At 39.5% G+C, this 13169-nt stretch overlaps 1 protein-coding gene and 1 long non-coding RNA gene across 2 annotated transcripts in view; both read right to left on the reverse strand.

Moving 5' to 3' along the window:
* The window catches only part of LOC133983089 (gastrula zinc finger protein XlCGF57.1-like), a 140997-nt gene that overhangs the window by 37489 nt on the left and 90339 nt on the right, over window positions 1–13169 (reverse strand). The gene's annotated exons all lie outside the window — the stretch shown is intronic.
* Window positions 2052–8143, reverse strand: LOC133983148 (uncharacterized). The gene is made up of 3 exons (XR_009925368.1): window positions 8096–8143; window positions 7024–7063; window positions 2052–2098 (listed from the first exon to the last, which is right to left on the reverse strand). It is a non-coding gene; the product is annotated as an uncharacterized LOC133983148 (long non-coding RNA).

Consider the following 13169-nt stretch of genomic DNA (forward strand, 5'->3'; position numbering starts at 1 on the left):
TCAGGTTTTATGTCCATAACACTGAAAGATGAGTCAGCAGTTTATGAGAGGAAACGTTTCCAGAACATAAAAAACCTGGTTGAGAAACTAACAGAAAAACACTGCACAGCAAAATAATGGGTCCTTTGGTTTCTGGAAAGGTGTCTGATGGGGAAAATAACTCCAACTTATTTTTATTTAAATTATAAAAAGAAGTGAATCCAAAACAAAAAGGAAACATAAGTTTGGGTGTCACTGGAAAGGAGGGATGTGGGAAAGGAAGTTGGTTGAAAGAGGAAACACTAGAGGTGTCGACTCTCTGGAGAGAATAAACCAACAGAGCAGAGAGGTTAGTATAGAACCTTTCACAGAAATTACATTTTTAAAAAGAGCATAAAAACATGCAATCAATGAGGCAGAAGCAAGAAAATAAAACATAAAGAGTTAATTTAAACACAAACGAGAAACAAGCACTAAAACATGAAGGTGAGAGAAAGTTAAGTTAATTTAGCTGCAGATCATAAAACTAAAGGAGGGGAGTCCCATAGTGTTGGAGCCACTACTACAAAGACCCGATCACCTTTTGTTTTCATGCAGGAACGAGGGACAACCAGCAGGCCCTGGTCAGCAGACCTCAATGACTTTAATCTGTTGTCCTCCTTCATATACACGTTTTGTGCCACCTAGTGGTAGCAAAAGCACATTACATTAACCCTCATACACTGTTTGGGCCTTTCACAGTATCCTAACCCATAATTACAATTTTGGAACCACCAATCATTGATAAACACCTCATCAGACATTATAAACTGTTGATTGATCCTTAATGAGGCTCTCAGAGAGCAGAGAGAGTGTAATATTTAGTGTTCTGCTTTTTGTTGATGGAGAAAAATATTTGCAATCACACTTTAGTCCATCGTTATATAACATTGTGGACATAATGCTTTTAAATGAATGATGAAGATGAATGATGAGTAAACTGTATATTTGAATGGTGGTTTTTAATTTTTTTTAATAAATAAGAGTTAAACACTCAACAGAAATGTGTATCAGCTGCACAAAAATGTTTTTAGAAAAAAAGAAAAAAGAAAGAAAAAGAAAAAGTCCGGCACAAGAAAAGAAAAAAAGCCAGAGAATACTTGTACACTTGTGAGAATACAAGTGTACAAGATGATTTATTTTAATGACTTTATTGATTGATTTTATTTGGTGCTGATTTGGAGCTGACAGTTTATTTAAATGGTAAATGGTAAATGGACTGTACTTATATAGCGCCTTTCTAGTCTTTTCGACCACTCTAAGCGCTTTACACTACAACTCACTCACCCATTCTTTATTTAACTATTTAATAAAAGCTTATAAATGAAACTCGTGTACAGTTTTTTCTCTATTATAGATCTTTGAGCCGATGTTCCGAAAATACATTAAACATTGGCACTGAAATATGATTGTTTCTATGCAGTATGGTAGTGATTCTCTTCACTGGTCGTAGTTTTTAAAGAATGTTCCTTTCCTGCTGTGAGGGACCGAGGCTCGCTCTCCTTTCCCCTGTGTTTTCCTGGTGTTGCCCCCCCCCCCCTCTTGTGTCTGTTTTTCTCTGTTGTGAGTGTGGAGCTGGACGAGTCTGTGAAACATCATCTCACCTAATCACACAGCTGCCTGCAATCAAGTCATCAAGCCGTCGACACCGGACCTCGACATAAGAATCAAGACTTTTTGCAAAATTTCAATTATTCCATGATAGCTAACCCACCGGTTCTTTGTTCTGCACATTGATTCAAAAGAAAACTTGAACTTAATTCCTGCAACTTTATCACAAAAAGAGCTCATAAAACATCATAAATTGAGTATAGCCACTAAACTAAGACAAATCCAAATCACAAATCCTTTTATGTTGTTGATAGAAAATAATCACAATTGTTTTGTTAGAAACATGAGTCACTTGTTAAATATATAGTAAACTATAAATAGTTATACTAAAATAGTATAACAGGAAGCCCACAAGTGAGTCATTTGTCTAATATTACAAGGCAAAAGAAACCCAAACATTCATATGAAAACTGTAATAAAATGCCACTTGGTGTTCAGAGGTTTGAAGTTGAAATATTCTCTGTTGTTCCTGAAAGACAGAAGAAAAAGGATATGTGTGTTGTATTCATTTGTTTTAATATTTTCTTCATATTTATGGTAAATTATTCAGATGTTTTTCAACAGGTTTTAAACTGTGGCTTCAACTACATCTTTATATTCAAATGTAAACATATAATGTGATTTAGTGCCAGTGCCATCTAGTGGTTTCCTGTACTGTGTGTTACAACTATATCATCTGGGCCTGTCTCGAGAGTTGGTTAAAGCAAAAAAAGTCATTACTTAGGTTCAGTTATCTTTATTATGTTGCAGGTTTGAATATTTTGTAGTTGTTTGCTCCTTTGTTCAGAACCCAACACTTAGGGGCCGGCCCAGCATTTCCTGGCTTTTATGGTGTTGGTGATGTCCCCCCTCAATCTGTACTACAGTATTTGAGTAAATGAAGTTAGTTAGTTTCTATAACTGGAGACAGGTAGACTTCACTCACCTCTGTCAGTGTTTCCAAACTCTGGAGGTTTCTCAGTTCGAGCTGAAACAGTTGGGGAATAAAAAGACGAAGAAGAAATGGTAAATGGACTGTACTTATAAAGTGCTTTTCTAGTCTTTTTGACCAATCAAAGCGCTTTTACTTTACATGTCTCATTCACCCATTCACACACTGATGACAGGAGCTACCATACAGGGTGCCAATCTGCTCATCAGGAGGAAACCAGAATTCACACACATTCCTTGTCACATTATAGAAATGTTGTGTAACAGTTTTTCGACACAGACGGATCTTTAGGAGGAACTCACCTCTGTTTTTCCGACAGTAAATGATGAATCCTGTCAGCAGCAGCACGATGATGCCACAAATTCTCAGAGGCATCAGCAGAGTTTTACTGGCTGGATACCTCCGCTCTGCCACGCCCAGCACGCTCTCCGCCCTGCAGGTGAACACCGGCTGCTCCTCCGGGTACGGGACGGAGCTCGTCACCTGGTACGGGCTGGACTCTGAGGTCTGGACCTGGTCAGCTGACAGAGGTGTGGAGCCTGACAGCCAGGTGATGGTGGGAAGCGGGTTGCCCTCCACATCACACTGCAGCCTGCGGGTGGTGCTGTTTGAGCTGGAGTTCACCTCCACCACAGAGAGGTTCAGGATCTGTGGTTTCGCTGTGAGAAAAGATTTATTTACATTTATGTTCTGTATTTAAAAGTCTTTATGTTTTGTTTTCTAAAGCAACAAAAAATCCTCTATTTCATTGAGAAGTTGAACATTTAGAGTAAAGAAGGAGAAAAAGAAGTGAAATCCTGCTACTATAGTTAGTTTATGTAGAAGCTTCCTGAAGCCGACCAATCAGAGCAGAGTGGGCTCATCAGGAGGAGGAGGAGGGGGGGCCTTAAAGAGACAGGAGCTAAAACAGCCTGTTAATAGACAGAGGCTGAACTGAGCGGCTGCATAAAGGACCAGTAGAAGATAAATAAGGAGTTTTTAACTGGAAATCATGCAAAGATATTCCAGTAGAGACACAGAATATAAATATGGAATTGGAGATAAAGTCAGTCCCTTTTTTTCAATATTGACTTTGCATTTTGCTGACACACCTGCTTGAATATTTGGGATGTACAGACACTACTTTGTATATATATGTATATATATTTAAAGGATAAAATGAATGAGGCGATAATATCCAAAGGTTCAGTAAAGAGCTCTGATCCTAATCAACCAACACTGACCACCAAGATGCACAAAATAAATATCCATAAAATGAGTCCATAGATAAAAACAACAAATCTATTTTCCACCAAACAAACTGTTATAAAAATTAACAGAGGAAGACCTCACCTGTAACCTGAAGATTTGTCTCTTTATCGAAACTATTCTTCCACCTCCAGTCCATCTCCACTCTGCAGTAATAAGCACCGTTATCACTCAGCTGGACCGTCCTGATGAGGAGCGACAGCACTCCCTGCCGAGGGTCTCCATACAGAGAATATTTGAGTCCTGGTCCTGAACAGTCACCGAGTCCTCCTGTTGAGTCGTTTTTAACTGAACATTGTAAAAACTCGCTCTTGGAATCTCTGGCTCGCCATTTAACTGTGATCTTCCCTGAGTAGTCCTGCTGTGTGGGATGAGTGAAGGAGCAGCTGAGGACGGCGTCTTCTCCTCTCCACACGCTGACCAACGGAGAGACGGTCATGTTCCAGGAAGCTGAGAGAGAACCTGAACATCAGAGCAAAGAGGTCATGGTCATGTTTGGACTTTAGACCAATCAGGGTGTAGGAAAAGTCTCACACTCTTCTTATAACACATCCACACTCACACTGTGTAATAACACTACATGAATGTAAAATATTTAACTTTTTAACTGATTTTTGAACAACTTTTGCTCAGAAATCAGGCAGCGATTCATTGAAATGTACTAAAATACGTTAATAATCGAATTCTGAGCTCCTAAAAAGGGTCAAAGTGTCACTATTGGGCCTTAACAGATTTCTACAACCTGCGAGTCGAGGGTCACATGACCAAAAGACACATCCGAAGGTCTCATTAAGCTAAGCTCTTTATAGCATGTCTACTTTTACTGTAGAAGAAGAACATGCAGTCAAGTTTCACTTCCTCCAGGAAATGGCACATTATGACTATAGCTATGTATCTATGAGACAGAGCGATGACCGTCACCACGGTCTTCACCTTGAATGATGCCATCATCTCCCTACCCTCAAGACCATATTACAACAAAGTCATGTGACCGACCTTAAGGAGGCTTGACTCGACACCATGTTGAGAAAACCCTCCATTTCTGGTTATTGGCATGAGTGGAGGGGGCTCGGGCATGCTCTATAGTCCAAAAAGCTGCCTGCAATCAAGTCATCAAGTCATCGACACCGGACCTCGACATCAGAATCGAGACTTTGCAAAATTTCAATTATTCCATGACAACAAACCCACCAGTTTTTTGTTCTGCACATTGATTCAAAAGAAAACTTGAACTTAATTCCTGCAATTTTATCACAAAAAGAGCTCATAAAACATCATAAATTGAGAATAGCAACTGCAGAATCAAACATTTTTCAAGTGTGAAATCCTGGAGGAACTGAAGTTTGTTCATCAACCTGCTGAGTTTCTTTATTCTTTCACCTGTGTTAAGTTTTCATAAATTGTCCCACCAAAATATGACTTTATATTCAATTCAACAAGCTGAGCTCAAAGACCACACATGTCCAACAGAAAGTCTGCATTACAACGTGGAGGTGTGGCGTTATAAAGATGTTTAACAGATGGTGGAAGTTTGCATTATTGGAACTGTAGGATCCAGTATGTTTGTTGTTTGATCCATACTGGGCACTAAATATCAGGAGATGAAATATTAATAAGTGGAGCAGCCCTTTAAAGTCCTGTAAATTTTACCTGTTGACTTTAACGCAGATTTACTTTTAGTTATAAATCTGAATGACCAGCTTTAATTTAGTCTAAAAGGAGGTCCAGTCCTCCCAGTACCTGCAGTAGAATAATAATAATAATCTTACCTGTGATGATCCCAAACAGAATAAGAAGGAAACACTGAGACATCCTTCGGCTCATCAGTCACAAGCAGCCGAACCTCAAACTTAAAAAGAAAGACTAAAATAAACTGCAGTGTGCCCTCAGATACAGGAAGTGTTGTGAAAAGTGACGTATGAAACGTTATTCTGTGAAAGGAAGTAAAACAGAAGGAGGCCAAAAAGGTACATAAGACACAGTGTTACTATACTGAAGCACAGCACTTGAGTTTTCTAACTTTGTGTTCTAGTGTTGTGCAGTGGATTATATATTTATAAGCATAATTGAAAAATAAAACAAAATGTGTTTAAAAATCTTGCATTCAAGATCTTACTGAAGTAAAACTAGAAAAAATATTTTTCGCAAAACATAAAACCTGGTAGATGAGAATCACTGGTTCAGAAACTAACAGAATAACAAAATAATGGGTCCTTTGGTTTCTGGAAAGGAGTCCGAGGGGGAAAAAACTCCTCACCATCACCAACCTATTCTATTTAAATGATAAACACCCCCCACTGTCACACACACATGAGCACACACACACACACACACACACACACACACACACACACACACACACACACACACACACACACACACACACACACACACACACACACACACACCTGTCTGTCATAATTATACACAGCTGTTGTTTAGTGTTAGTAGTAGGACAATTTATAACTATACATTGATAAACCTGTTTATTGATTGGTTTGTTCATAAATTGTTTTTAGCTTTAAAGAGAAGTTTCTTGTGATCATTGTGCATATGTTATTATGATGAGTGGCTGATCCAAATAGTCAGAGCTCGGACTCTACTCCTTCACTTTTCACATTTTATTCTTGATTGAGGCTAATTTGACAGTTTGGTTATTTTTCCTGGTTTCCGGGTTGTGCCCCAAATTAATAATTACAATTGATTCTTCTTTAATTTCTTATTAATAGTTATTTATGATAATGATTGGTCATCATTAATAACCAAACACACTCCCTTCCGCTCCTATATTTTATGTTTCCCCTTGTGGTGAGGTCCCAACAATAAATAAAATTATCAGTATATGAAATACTCTTTTATTCACATTTTGTAACTTTTACATAAAAAATACAAATACCTTCTTATCAAATATATATATCAACATAAATATAGCCTTGTTTTGTTAGAAAAATTATTCACTTTACAGTTAAATATATAGTATACTATAAATAGTTATACTAAAATAGTATAACAGGAAGCCCACAAGTGAGTCATTTTTCAACCCCAAAACATTCATATGAAAACTATAATAAAATGCCACTTGGTGTTCAGAGGTTTGAAGTTGAAATATTTTCTGTTGTTCCTGAAAGACAGAAGAAAGATGATATGTGTGTTATATTCATTCGTTTTAATATTTTCATCATATTCATGGTGAATTATTCAGATGATTTTCAAACCTTGCTCACTGCTGGTCGTTCAAGAGAGAGTAGACGATGCCTGAAATGACAAAGTTTAAAAATTTGGCTTCAACTACATCTTTATATTCAAATGTAAACATATCATGTGATTTAGTGCCAGCGCCATCTAGTGGTTTCCTGTACTGTGTGTTACAACCATAGACTGTATATAAAATGGACGTAACATCCGTGACGTCACCCATTGGTTTGTGGACTGCTGCTCGGAAGCCAATAGTATCGGATCTGAGCAGCGCCATCTTGAAAATTTCCGGTGCATGCTGGGAAAAATAAAAACAGGGATTCTACTTATATGGGCATCAGGAGGAGCATGAGGCGCCCTCCTGAACCTGTGAACCAATCAACCTGTCAATCATGACGTAGCCACGCCCTAATGCATACCCTGCTTTATCGTCACATATAAAATCAGGGAGGCCAAAATGTCCCAAATGAACATCATACTGCATTGAAGAAGGCTTTAAACTAGCGATTGAGACCATAAACACATTTTGAAAACGTTTACTGAGGTTAGAAATCAAGTGAGAAGTTGGTGAATTCTCCATTGACTTGTATAGAGACGGAAGTCCTTTTGACACCAAAACGGCCGCCCCCTGGTGGCCTTTTGATAGAATGCAGTTTAAAGTTACTTCCTCGTTGGCCTCATTTCAGAGGACTGGAACTCCCCACCCGGTGTTACCACTATATCATCTGGGCCTGTTAGTTATCAAGCTTCTTAGAGGAGGAAATCTTTACTAACTGGTCAAAAATCCTCCAAAAGCATCTTATGACAGAACATCTCTGCTGATATGAAGGAGCTTCAGAGGAGTCCTGGTCTGTGAGGAGTTTGACTCATTCAGAAAGAGGAGAGATGTTTTATGAAAGCTTGATGAGAATAATCTTTTTGAAAACAGTAACGTCACTCTCTGAAGAGTCGTCAGAGTCAGACTACATACATGAGTCTGAAATGCAACTCTAAACTAACATCCAGCACATTTCCTCTGAGTGATTCTGACAGGTTTTGATAAATCTGGGCTCGTTCTGCTCTGTCAGGACTCCACAGGTAGATTAAACTCACCTGTGTCTTCATGAGGCTGTGTGGAGTTCTGAAAACTGGCATGTTGAGCTGCAGATGAAAAAAACAAAGGTAATCAATCGAGTCAGCCGCTCTGATTTTAAATATATTGAACAGTGATGGACAACCTGAATATAGATGCTATAAAGCTCTACTTATTTTCGAGGCTGCAGTTTGATTGTGTTTCTTTATACTGACATCAATGAAAAACACGTCTCAGTACAAACTGCAGCCTGTAAAATAACAATTAAGTTAAATCAACACATCTTCAACAAAAACTGAACACTATCATCTTTACGGCAGGATTGATGAGCTGTTTTTTTCTCATGAGCTGAACTCAAAGATCTTAAACATTGTCTATGTACACAAAAGACCTATTTCTCTCAAATATTGTTCACAAATCTAAATCTGTGTTAGTGAGCACTTCTCCTCTGCTGAGATAATCCATCCCACCTCACAGGTGTGGCATATCAAGATGCTGATTAGACAGCATGAATATTGCACAGGTGTGCCTTAGGCCTGCCACAATAAAAGGCCACTCTGAAATGTGCAATTTTGCTTTATTGAAGGGGTCTGGGGGGGTTGCTGGATATAACAATATCGAGCAACTTCGCACAGCCATTGAAGAGGAGTGGACCAATATTCCACAGGCCACAATCAACAACCTGATCAACTCTATGTGAAGGAGTTGGGTTAGCAGGGTTAGGCAAATGGTGGTCACACCAAATACTGACTGGTTTTCTGACCCCCCCCCCCCCCAGACCCCCTCAATAAAGCCAAACTGCACATTTCAGAGTGTTGTTATTGTGGCCAGCCTAAGACACACCTGTAATATTCCTGCTGTCTAATCAGCATCTTGATATGCCACACCTGTGAGGTGGGATGGATTATCTGGGCAGAGGAGAAGTGCTCACTAACACACATTTAGACAGATTTGTGAACAATATTTGAGAGAAATATGTCTTTTGTGTCAGACAATGTTTTAGATCTTTGAGTTCAGCTCATGAAAAATGGGAGCGAAAACAAAAGTGTTGCGTTTATATTTTTGTTCATTGTATGTGTCACTCTTACAGAGATAATTAATGTTGTGTTGAAATAAACTGAGATAAATAGAATAGACTGTTTCTAATCTTAGATTTACTCATAAAATATTTATTGTTCAGTTTGGTGAAATTTGAAGTTTCTAATAAAGAGTTTAAATGAACCTGTGTTTTTTTTTCTCATTTTGTCAGTTATGTCCGTGTTTACAGTTTCTGTGAATCAAACTTAACTTCCCAGCCAGGATGTCCACGTGGGCCCCACATGGGTTAAATGTGGGCTACGTGGGTACTGAGTGGTCTTGAACTTGACACATTTTGCGGGTCCCACATGGTTTCAGTTACATGGGCCCCACATGTGAAGCCCACGTGGGAATAAGGGATGTATGTATGGGCCCCATATTATTTCAGAAACATGGGCCCACATGTGTAACTCACCCAGTTGGGCCCCACCTGAAACTCAGTCAGATCCCACTTATGGGCAAACACAGGTGGGGCCACCATGGAAACTGCAGACAAACCCACTTGGGACCCATATTGCAGCCCAGATTTAACCCTTATTGGGCCCACATGGACATGCTGGCTGGAATATAACCATATTAATCTGTAACAGCTGAGAGGACTCACAGGAAGTGGAGCAGTGCAGGGTGACAGCGTAGTAAAGTTGAGGCTCAACGCCGCCGCCTGCTGGACCTTCAGAGCATTGCAGTCGATGATTCTCCACTTCAGTTCAGACACATGAGAACAAACACAGGACAGATTACAGTGGAGGGTTTTTATTTTATTGGTAAATGATAAATGGACTGTACTTATATAGCTCTTTATAGTCTTTTTGACCACTCAAAGCGATTTTAAACTACATGTCACATTCACCCATTCACACACATTCAAGCACTGTTGGTGCAGCCATGGGGAGCAATTTCGGGTTTAGTATCTTGACCAAGGACACATCTACATGCGGACCGCCAATTGGTGTAATAAGCCAATAACGTCATAACCTTTTGCCAATAACGTTATAAGTTATGACGTTATTGGCCTGATAAAATAAATTCCTTTACAAACGTAATAACCGGAGCCGATAATATAATAATATACTAATATCACTTAATTTAAGTTTTATTTATTGGATATAATAAGTGTCACATTTGGTTATTTCCTTATTAAATGAAAAAAAACAGGCAAAATTATAACATTATCAGGCCAGTTTCAGGTAATTCAGTTAAAATTTGTGCTGCATTTGGATTGAAACCAAACATTACATCATCAGTGATACCTGCAGTCCTCCTCTTATTAATAAAGGTTGACTTACCGACTTCATTGTTTTCATAAACAGGAGAAACATCAGCTTCAACTGAAGAGAAATACACACAAAAAACATGATTATTCTGGTCATTTCAGAATAAAGTGACATTTTTAAGTTCATGACAGGTTGAGGAGCAAATTATTGTTCAAAATCCATCTTTTTTTTTATAATAATGTGACTTAATGTTAAAACTGAGACATTCTGGTTGTATTTTTGGTCAAGTTTCATAAAAAGTTTAGTGGAATACTTAAAGTGTTTTATCAGAAACTCACCACCATGTTGGAGGAGTCAGTAAAAGTAAAAACCAAACCACCTGTTCCTCTTTTAACAGTTTTGTTCTGTAAAATGGGGCCAAGTTAAAATAGGTGGAAACTGTCTCTACTTTCTTTTTCTAACTTCCAACATGGCGGTGATACTCTTTAAAACTTTACAGTTAGTACTCAGATAATTTACTGCAGTAAAACTACCAATACAGCTATTTAAAAATACTCTATTACAAGTAAAAGTCCTGCATGAAAAATCCTCCTACAGTAAAAGTACTGCAGTATTATGAGCGATGTAGTATGCAGTATTATGAGTGATGTAGTATGCAGTATTACAGTAAAAGTACTGCAGTATTATGAGTGATGTAGTATGCAGTATTACAGTAAAAGTACTGCAGTATTATGAGCGATGTAGTATGCAGTATTACAGTAAAAGTACTGCAGTATTATGAGTGATGTAGTATGCAGTATTACAGTAAAAGTACTGCAGTATTATGAGTGATGTAGTATGCAGTATTACAGTAAAAGTACTGCAGTATTATGAGTGATGTAGTATGCAGTATTACAGTAAAAGTACTGCAGTATTATAGTGATGTAGTATGCAGTATTACAGTAAAAGTACTGCAGTATTATGAGTGATGTAGTATGCAGTATTACAGTAAAAGTACTGCAGTATTATGAGTGATGTAGTATGCAGTATTACAGTAAAAGTAGTAAGTTAGTTTCTATAACTGGAGACAGGTAGACTTCACTCACCTCTGTCAGTGTTTCCATACTCTGGAGGTGTCTCAGTTCGAGCTGAAACAGTTGGGGAATAAAAAGACGAATAAGAAACTGATCAATTCAAAAATGTACAACAAAACGTCAGATTTTTAACATGAGAGAAAAAAATGTATTTCCTGTTTCCAACTGTGAGTCAGCGTTGCTTTTGTAACTCTGACCATGACTTACAGCTAACCTCACAGCACAGAGAACAGTACAGAGGCGGATGGGGGGGGACTGAGCCTCACCCTACAGAAAGTTAGTTCCTTCCTCATTGTTGCATCATAGAAATGACGTGTAACAGTTTTAGACACAGACAGATCTTTAGGAGGAACTCACCTCTCAGTTTCAGACAGTAAATGATGAATCCTGTCAGTAGCAGCAGCACGATGATGCCACAGACTGTCAGAGTTATCAGCAGAGTTTTACTGGCTGGATACCTCCGCTCTGCCACGCCCAGCTCGCTCTCCGCCCTGCAGGTGAACACTGGCTGCTCCTCCGGGTACGGGACGGAGCTCGTCACCTGGTACCGGCTGGACTCAGAGGTCTGGACCTGGTCAGCTGACAGAGGTGTGGAGCCTGACAGCCAGGTGATGGTGGGCAGCGGGTTGCCCTCCACTTCACACTGCAGCCTGCGGGTGGCGCTGTCTGAACCGGAGTTCACCTCCACCAGAGAGAGGTTCAGGATCTGTGGTTTCACTGTGAGAAAAACATCATGGAGAACATTTATCTTCTGTATTTTTCTTTCTTTACTTTAATTAAGTATTTAATTCAGTATCTTTTGCTGACACACCTGATAGAATATTTGGGATGTTCAGACACTACTTTGTGATGTATTTAAAGGATAACATGAAGGTGGTGATAATGTCTAAAGGTTCAGTACAGAGCTCTTATCCTAATCAACCAACACCCAGCCAGCATGGCCATGTGGGCCCCACATGGGTTAAATGTGGGCTAAGAGGGTACTGAATGGGCATGAGCTTGAACTGGGCAAATTCAGTTCTTTCACATGTGAAGCCCATGTTTCTGGCTAAATGGGCCAATTTAAGGTCCATTCTGATCCCACTTAGACCCTATATGAGAAAACATATAGGGGACTACATGGGTCTCACCCAATGGGCCCCACCTGAAGCCCATATGGGCAAACACAGGTGGGGCCACCATGGAAACTGCAGACAAACCCACTTGGGACCTAGCCTGGCTAACGCTAGACCCTACCACAACGAGGTAGAGTCTGGCGAAGTCAACCAATGTCGATCAACTGCTTCTGTACGCTACTGGACAAACTTACAGCCAATCATATCAACGATAGATGATGACGTATTCAGAGCCTGTAGGGAGCAGTGCGAACACTTCCTGTTTATGAAGGAAATCATGTAGCGCAAGTTTTTGTTCTATTTTCAAAGTGAACTTGCCTTCCAGTTTATTTAGCACACAATCTACTGCTGCTTGGAACGGTTGCTGCAGCTCCATGGCCGCCATGCTGGATGTAAACAGAGTCGCTCTACGGTCGTCATCGTGTTGAGCCCGCCTCCCCGTTCTGTGATTGGTTCCCTATCTCAGGCGAAGGTTTTGTCTTGGTGGCCATGCTAACTTTCTGAAGTTGGAATTTCGCTGGAAAGAGAGCAGGCTACTTGGGACCCATATTGCAGCCCAAATTGAACCCTTATGGGCCCACATGGACATGCTGGCTGTGCTCTGACTACTGTGAC

This window comes from Scomber scombrus, chromosome 7, assembly GCF_963691925.1.
Source record: "Scomber scombrus chromosome 7, fScoSco1.1, whole genome shotgun sequence".
NCBI classification, from domain to species: domain Eukaryota; kingdom Metazoa; phylum Chordata; class Actinopteri; order Scombriformes; family Scombridae; genus Scomber; species Scomber scombrus.